Source organism: Primulina tabacum, chromosome 16 (genome assembly GCF_025594145.1).
Source record: "Primulina tabacum isolate GXHZ01 chromosome 16, ASM2559414v2, whole genome shotgun sequence".
Lineage (NCBI taxonomy): Eukaryota > Viridiplantae > Streptophyta > Magnoliopsida > Lamiales > Gesneriaceae > Primulina > Primulina tabacum.
Window position 1 is genome coordinate 27,109,684 of NC_134565.1, and position 8,519 is coordinate 27,118,202.

Genomic DNA, 8,519 nt, shown 5'->3' on the forward strand with positions numbered 1-8,519 from the left:
AGGTCTGCCTACTCGGAGTTCGGCACCTCCAGTCTCATCATCATAAAGCTCACCTGCATCACACACGCCTAGTGAGTCTAAAGACTCAACACACCTGCACTGTTAATAACAAGTACATATATATAGCACACAGCAGTGAAAAATATCATACTCAACATATCTTTCATGAACTTAAAAGCATAATGTAAACATGTCGTGTAAAATCGTGTCGTGTAAAATCATACCGTGTAAAATCATGTTATCTCATGTCATCATATACGTATATGTGTCGTGTAAAATCGTATCATATTAAAGCATGTCATCTCATATCATCATATACGTATACATTTTCTTTTAATTGAATTCAGTTCATTAGCTGTGACTTTCGTATCATCATGTCATCATGTAAGTCGATGGATCCATCTACGTGTAACCGCGGTACCCGACGACGGGGGACATCAGCGACACTCTCACCCGTCAACTGAGCCCGAGCCTATCATGTCATCATATCATGTCAATGGAAATACGATCGTTGGGCTCCCTCTGGGGCCTTCTCCCGTAAACGGGCTCCCTCTGGGGCCTTTTCCCTCACGATATCTCCAATCATATCATCATGTCATCGTGTCCTCGTATAAGTCAGAACTAAATCACTTGCTTCATAACGTGTCATCATATTCATCACTTAATAAAATCATGCATATACGTAATTTTTCCTTTAAACCAAGCATGCACCGTATTTATTATAATTTCATAAAAATTCATAAACATGATGCATAACCATTTAAAACGTGATAAAATGTGCTCAGGGCGCTGCCAGGACCATCTCACCCCAGGTGTTAAATGACCAATTTGCCCCTGAAACCCAAAAATTACCATTTTGCCCATAGACGTAAAATTTCACTTCTTTGACATTTTCTTAATTCCATTAACTCTAACACGTCCCAAATAATTATTTAAGCTTACAAGAACTTTCTCATATTTTTATTTGGCTTAAATCTATGACTTTTAAATTAATCTTTAAATATAACCTATTAATGCGTTTTAATCCCGAATTAAACCAAATCTTAGCATAAAATTCCCAAATTAAAAACTTAGATTTCTAATAATTATTTGAGCTTAAATAAAATTTCCCATAATTTTATTAAGCTTAAATCTAGACGTTTCCATTAATCCTTTAATTAACGTTTCGTGCGACGATTAAATCCCGGATAAATCAAAAACTCATTATTTTGATCCAAACCTTACCAAACTCCTAAAAATATCCCAAAACATATTTATAACCATTCCTAGACGTAAACTTGAGCTCATTTCATAACTTAACCGAATTGTTTTAAAACTTGGAACGGGGTCCCGGTTTTAACTCGAATCGACCCGAAACTTAACCAAATTTTTCCCAAATTTAAACCATGCCTAAAATACAATTTACCAGCCCCTAAACCACATTTTCCAGCCCACTTAAACACTCGAAAAGGATGCCACAAGCTGCTGGAATTTCCAGCATACTATAACTTCAAACCTCAGTGGACCAAACTTGCAAATTATCGATCCTAGCTCAAGACCACGCGGACCAGCACCTAACCAACCTCTCCTAGACCACCCTAGGACCCTTATGGACCGAACCATCCCAAGAAATCAGCCCATGCACACTGCAACACACGCACACCCGAAGCTCACCCGAAACTAGCTCAAAATCCTTCCCTCTTGCTCGATCGGTTTCATGGTCATGTCCAGCTGTGGCCGAGCCATCCTAGACCCTGACTCAGCTCCACCAGGGTCTGGTCCAAGGCTATAAGTGGCTCTCGCACCGCCGGCTCGCTCAAATCCTCCAATGTAGCCACAATCAACCTGTGTGACCAAATGAAACCCATCGGTTCTCCTACCTTCTCACCTAAACCACCCAAGATTCGACTCCAGTACCTAGCTCCCTTAATCATAGACGTCTTCAGCCCCTAAGAAACATAAAATCGGCAGCCCCTTTGCAACAAATCATGAAAAACATGAGAGATGCAAATATTTGCTCAAAAACCATACTAACCAAACCATGATCTGAAAATTTTATTACATGGACCGAATTTTAAACACATGAATCACACAAAACAGCATGTATATGACGTATGTGATGCAAAAACGAAAGTACAATGCGTGCCTTTGATGATTCCTACGCAAGAACGATGAAGAACGGACGTCGGGGGAGCGCCGGGGAATTTCTTTTGCAAGCACAAGCCATGGCCGAATCTTTCTGATAAAAACCATGAAACTGGCTACTGGAACCCACTAAAATAATGAAGGGGAGAGAGGTTGTCGGCTGGTGGGAGTTAGATTTAGGTTTAGTGGGTCCTTAGGTATAAATAAATAGTTAATTAGTAAGATAATGGGCCCTAAATGATATTTTAAAATTTTAAAAAGAGTTTTAAGCCCAATATAATTAAAAGTAGGTCCATTAGATCCAAACATACTCCCGAAAAATATTTCGTGTTGGAAAGTTTTTGAAAACATTAGCCGAACTCTCAAAAAGTCTCCCGATTCGCTAAAATTTACGTACCGTTAAAAATAAAATATTGAGGGTAAAAATACCCAGAAAAATCCCATTTTTGAAAACTAGCCTTAAAAACACCTTATATTAATTAATAAAAATTATTAATTTAATAAAATAATTCTCCTGAAAATTTTTCGGTCTCCATTCCTCGTTCGGGCGTGAAATATATCTAGAAACCCTAATGCATGAACTTTTAAAATTTCATGAATTAAGTCCTATCATGCATGAATTATGCATAAAATGCATAAAAAAAATAAAACATAAATTAATGAGATAAACATGCATTTAATGCTTTAAAAATAATTAAATAAAATACTAAAGAAATTTAATAATTTGCATGCATGTGGTTCACGTGGACTTTTCGATTTTCGGGACGTTACATCCTTATTTATTGTTGAATGTCATATTATGATATATGCGATATATAGTAACATGCGTGTACGTATATTATTAAATAATATAGTTGCATGAATCTGGCAACATACAAACATGGCACGCGATTTTAAATTAAAATGATGAGACAATTTTAAAATTAAAATTCCTCGTTTTGAATAAGAATCAAAATTTATATCAAACCGGAAAAGTAAAAATTAAAAGAGTTTTACTTTTTCTTTTCTTCCATCAACCGTGGTTGCATGTTGATCGCTATCCGTGGACAGTGTCTGTAATATCCCGACATTTTATCATGTTATTGTTGATGGTGTAATTTATGATTTATTATGGTAAGGTATAGTAATGGATATTTTATATGGTTTTGGCGGTTGAGTTTATGTGGAATGGTCATTGATTATGTTTATGCTTATTGGGATGGTTAAAATATGGTCATTGTTTATGGTTATTGTTTTGGTATTATGTTCATAGTTGTTTATGGTTATGGAGGGGAATTAATTCATTGATGGTTTTTGGATGGTTTGAGTTTGTGTTGGTATTGGATTTGGTGGAGGTTTTGGAGTGGATGCTTTGATGACTATAGTTTTTAGAAGATTGGAGTGCAGAAATTTTATGAAAAATATGACAGTAGTTGTGGTTTTTAGCATAATGTTTTGTATATTGATTCAATTGATGTGAGGCCACTTCCATTAGAAAGATAAGATATAAGGCTGTAACTTTCATGTTTTGAGTTTTGTTCAAATCAATAGGGAAGATGAGCCAAAAGTGGCCCGAAGTGTGTCGTGTGTATCGTTGTTCCTGTACTGACACATGTTGGGAGAATGAGCATAACTTTTTACTCAGACCTTCAAATGACATGAGGCTAATTGGAGATGCAAGAAAACACACAGGGCTACAACTTTCATGTTGACCACTTTTGCAAATTCGGAAGCTAAAAATGAGTTTTTTGGCAGAATGTGACGCGCATATGCGTCAGAACTCGCGCATATACGCCGGTGCTGAAGTTTAATGTTTGGGCAAAAGGGAGGGCGCATATGCGCCCAGCGGCCTGTATAAAAAATAAAAAAACACGTTTTAAGCACTAAAAGGTTCATATATTGCATTGGATATGGCTTTTTACCCATTTTCCTCTTTCCCCTTAGCATTCCATCGATTCAAGCCTTCTTCTCTCCAAAGTTTCTCTCCCTCATCTTCTACCTCAAGCTCAAGGATTTTAGGTTCTTGTTTAAATTCTTCTATCTCAATTTCCAAGCAACAAGGTAAGAAAATTATATTTAGTTTAGAAAAGTTTAAGAAAATGAAGGTTCAAATTGAGTTGATGGATTCCTTTGATATTGGTGATTATTGTTGATGTAGGAATTCCATTGAAGTTATCATAGCAACCATAGTGCTTGTGGGTTGTAAGTAGAAACTTCTACTTGAGCTCACATGATGAATATATGTATATAAGCCATGTTTATTGATAATTAGCTCCTTTCATTGGTATATATTTGATCTATATATTGTTATATATTCATTGTTCAAGGATTTTCATTGAATTCATTGATCAAGGAGCTAATATATCATTGTGCCTACCAAGTGTTTGTATAAATGCCTCAATAAGAGTTCCTATGATTAAAGCCAATGAATGATAGTAATTCATGCATGTCATTTCTCAATCACATGATTATGAGTATCTCTCACAGTTTTGATATATTTATATATCAAAGAGATAATATCTACAGGTCACAGGTCACAGACTATCATTTCCTTTCCTTTCACTCATGCCATGAGATAATATCCATATTGCCTTGATTATGTAATATTCATTGAAGATAGTATTGTTCTACTTTCATTGCCATTGCTATAGCCACGTTTTAAGCCAAGGTTATATATATATATATATATATAATTGCTATGTATAGCTTTCTACTTACTAAGTTTATTCTCATTCCAGTTATGTCATGTGATGCAGGTGATAAAAAGAATTGAAACGGATTGTTCGAGGCGGAAGAAGTCATATAGAATGCCATGGGAAAGACTTTTTATCATGTCTCTTTTATTTGGGGTAGAGTGAACATGTGAAATTTTAAAATATCATGTATTTTGTTGAATGTGTTGGCTTTTAGCTATAGGTTTGACTGATGTTGTGTAAATGATCATGTATATTAGTGTTGAAAATGCTTATGATGTAATAGTATAGTGTTCTTTCCTTTTCAATGTTAATGCTTCCGCGTATGTTATTTCTTTAAGATGTTATTGTCATGGGAGCGGGGTGTTTCAGTGTCTGGCTCATATTATTGGGGAAACCTGGACGCCGGAAAGTTGTGACTTCCACCGGACATATGATGTGAATTGAGTGGAACTCTCATGACTTCGGCTCATATTAATGGGGGAACTTATGGCGACCGTCCACTAGAATTCAATATTGATGGGTCGGTTTGACACTTGAAAATAAACGGCGTCATATTATTGGGTCCTTATTAAACGTGAGGCAAAACACGCGGAGCTTGCATAGGGATATAATTGCATTCTACCTTTTAGAAATTATAATTGGCTGATATAATTCGGGATTATAATTGGCTAATTGGACTCTACGTGCCCACTAAGGAAATACGATTTCCCTTTTTCATTAGAGGGTGATGAAAATGTCAAAATAGTGGGAGGGAAATTTATAAAATAAAAATCCATATTTTATATCTTAAAATTATTTTAAAATAATCAGCAACTATTATTCTGTTTCCATATCAGTATATTTTTGATTGCGTCACGTAATCCATTTTTGTTATTAACAAGCCAACCGAATCTAATTTTCAAGACTAGTTGGGAAATTGCTATGAATTCAGAGAAAGTTGCATACACACTAAAGTCGGTCCTGCTGAACTGACGAAGCATGCAAGATGATAGGATCATATAGTATGCAAACTAAAGTGTAACATGCTCGCTTCTATGTCAAATGAACTGTAGGGATAGTTTGAGGAAATTTTGAATGCTGCTTACATTCGAATGCACGTGTAAGAGTTGCATGGTGCATGAAATTCATACAATGATGCACACCACTTTCAAGGAGCTCATGACTACATGCATGCAAGATAGGGCTCTGGCCCATGAGCGTGATGTACATATGACTGTGCTTATTGAGAATGTGGTGGGCCTGGAATATGTGATTCCTAACGAGTTACTAGATAACATCAATTTGTTGTCTTTCTCTTCTTCATTTGACGGGGTTATGGTGAACTTCAATTTGAATGAGATAGATGATAGCTTTGAAGAGCTAGTCAATACACTTTTGACTTATGAGATCACCACAAAACAGGAAAGTGTTGTTTTTCTAATGGGCCTCTCGTGGGGACGAAAATGGCCCATAAGGTAAGGAAAAGAAATGTTCTGCCCCTCACAACAAAAACAAACCCAATAAGAGGCAAACTCTGAAGGACACTTAAAGGGCCTACAAAGTCCAATAAGTCAGAACATATTTATTTCACTGCAAGAAGTCCGGACATAAAAAATTATATGCATCAGAAATATTGTGAAAATGATAAGTGAATGTCCAAGTAAACAAGATTTCAACAACAAACAAAATAAAATTAGATGATCCGAATCCCGCACAAATATGCACGTTAGACTATGTCACATTTCCCAAAGAAGGATGCACAAACTAGTGGGAGAAGGCCATGTTTAACTTGTCAGACATAAATTTTTTACCTGATTGTAAGTCCTGTCTAAAAGGAAAAATGACAAAGACTCCATTCAATAGAAACGTGGAACGTGTGCATGGTCTATTGGATTTGATCCACACAGACATTTGTGGCCCGCTAAGTGTTAGTACAAAATATGGAAAATCCTACTTCATTACTTTTATTGATGACCATTCAAGGTATGTGTACGTTTACTTAATGAAACACAAATCTGAAGCATTTAAGAATTTCAAAGAATTCAGATCTGAAGTAGAAAACCACATAGAAAGAAGTATTAAGGCACTTCGATCTGATTGTGGTGGAGAATACTTAAGTGCTGAATTTTTGGATTACCTAAAAGAGAGAGATTCTCTCACAGTGGACTCTACTAGCAACACCACAATTGAATGGTGTTTCTGAACGTCGTAATTGAACCTTGATGGACATGGTTCGATCTATGAAGGGATTCACTGTATTGCCTACATCGTTTTGGGACTTTGCACTTGAAACTGTGGCAATGTTGTTGAAAAATGTTCATACTAAAGCAGTGGATAAAACACCATATGAGATATGGATGGGAAAAACTCCCAAATATTCTTATATGAGAATATAGGGATGTCCTGCTTACGTGAAGCAGACAGTGAGAGACAAATTGGAGAGTAGATCCACTTTGTGCTACTTTGTAGGATATTCAAAGAATTCTATTGGATATTATTTCTATCGTCCCAATGAAGCAAAAGTGTTTATTTCAAGAAATGCAACTTTTTTGAAAATGAATTTCTATTAGATAGAAAAGGCAAGATGATAGAACTTGAAGAAATTCAAGATAATCTCTCAATTGTAGAAGTTGAACCTAATTCCCAACAACCAGTAGTTGAAGTACATGCTCCTAGGAGGTCTGATAGGGTTATTAGACCACCTGCAAGATATACAATTCTTCATGAACAAGGCCATGATGAGCCTTGTGTTGGATGTGATCTAATGAATTTCAAAGAAGCAATAACTGATACTGATTCTACCAAATGGCTTGAAGCCATGCAGTATAAAATGGATTTTATGTATTCAAACCAAGTCTGGATATTGGTGGATCCACCTGAGGGAATCATTCTCATAGGATGCAAATGGATCTACAAAAGAAAGCTTGGGGGGAATGGGAAGGTATTGACTTACAAAGCAAGACTGGTTGCAAAAGGTTATACTCAAAGGCAAGGAATTGACTATGAGGAAATTTTTTCACCAGTTGTTATGTTTAAGTCCATTAGAATACTACTGGCCATAGCAGCATGGTATGACTATGAGATATGGCAAATGGATGTAAAGACTGCATTCCTCAATGGAGACATCAAAGAAGAAATTTATATGTCTCAACCTGAGGGATACACATCAGTAGGAAGTAAGCATAAGGTATACAAACTTCAGATACCAATATATGGTCTCAAGCAGGTGTCAAGGAGTTGGAACCTCATATTTGATAGTACTATCAAGTAATTTGGTTTTGCTAAAATTCCCGAGGAACCATTCGTGTACAAGAAAGTTAGTGGGAGTGCAGTGACATTCGGTATTTTATGTTGACAATATCCTGCTCATTGGGAATGATGTAGGATTATTGCAATCAACTAAAGTATGGTTGACAAGTAAATTCTCCATGAAATACATGGCTGAAGCATCCTAGGGAATACTAATCTATAGAGATAGATCAAAGAGGATGCTGGGACTCACCCAAGCCACTTATTTCGATACCATTCTGAAGCAATTCTCAATGGAAGAGTCCAAGAGAGGATACTTACAAATGTGTCATGGTGTTACTCTATCTAAAGCCATGTGTCCCAAAAACTAATGAAGAGATAGAGACGATGACATGTATTCCATATGCGTCAGCCATTGGTAGTATCATGAACGGTATGATATCAACACGTCCTGATGTTGCTTACGCTCTGAGTGTTACAAGCAGATATCAG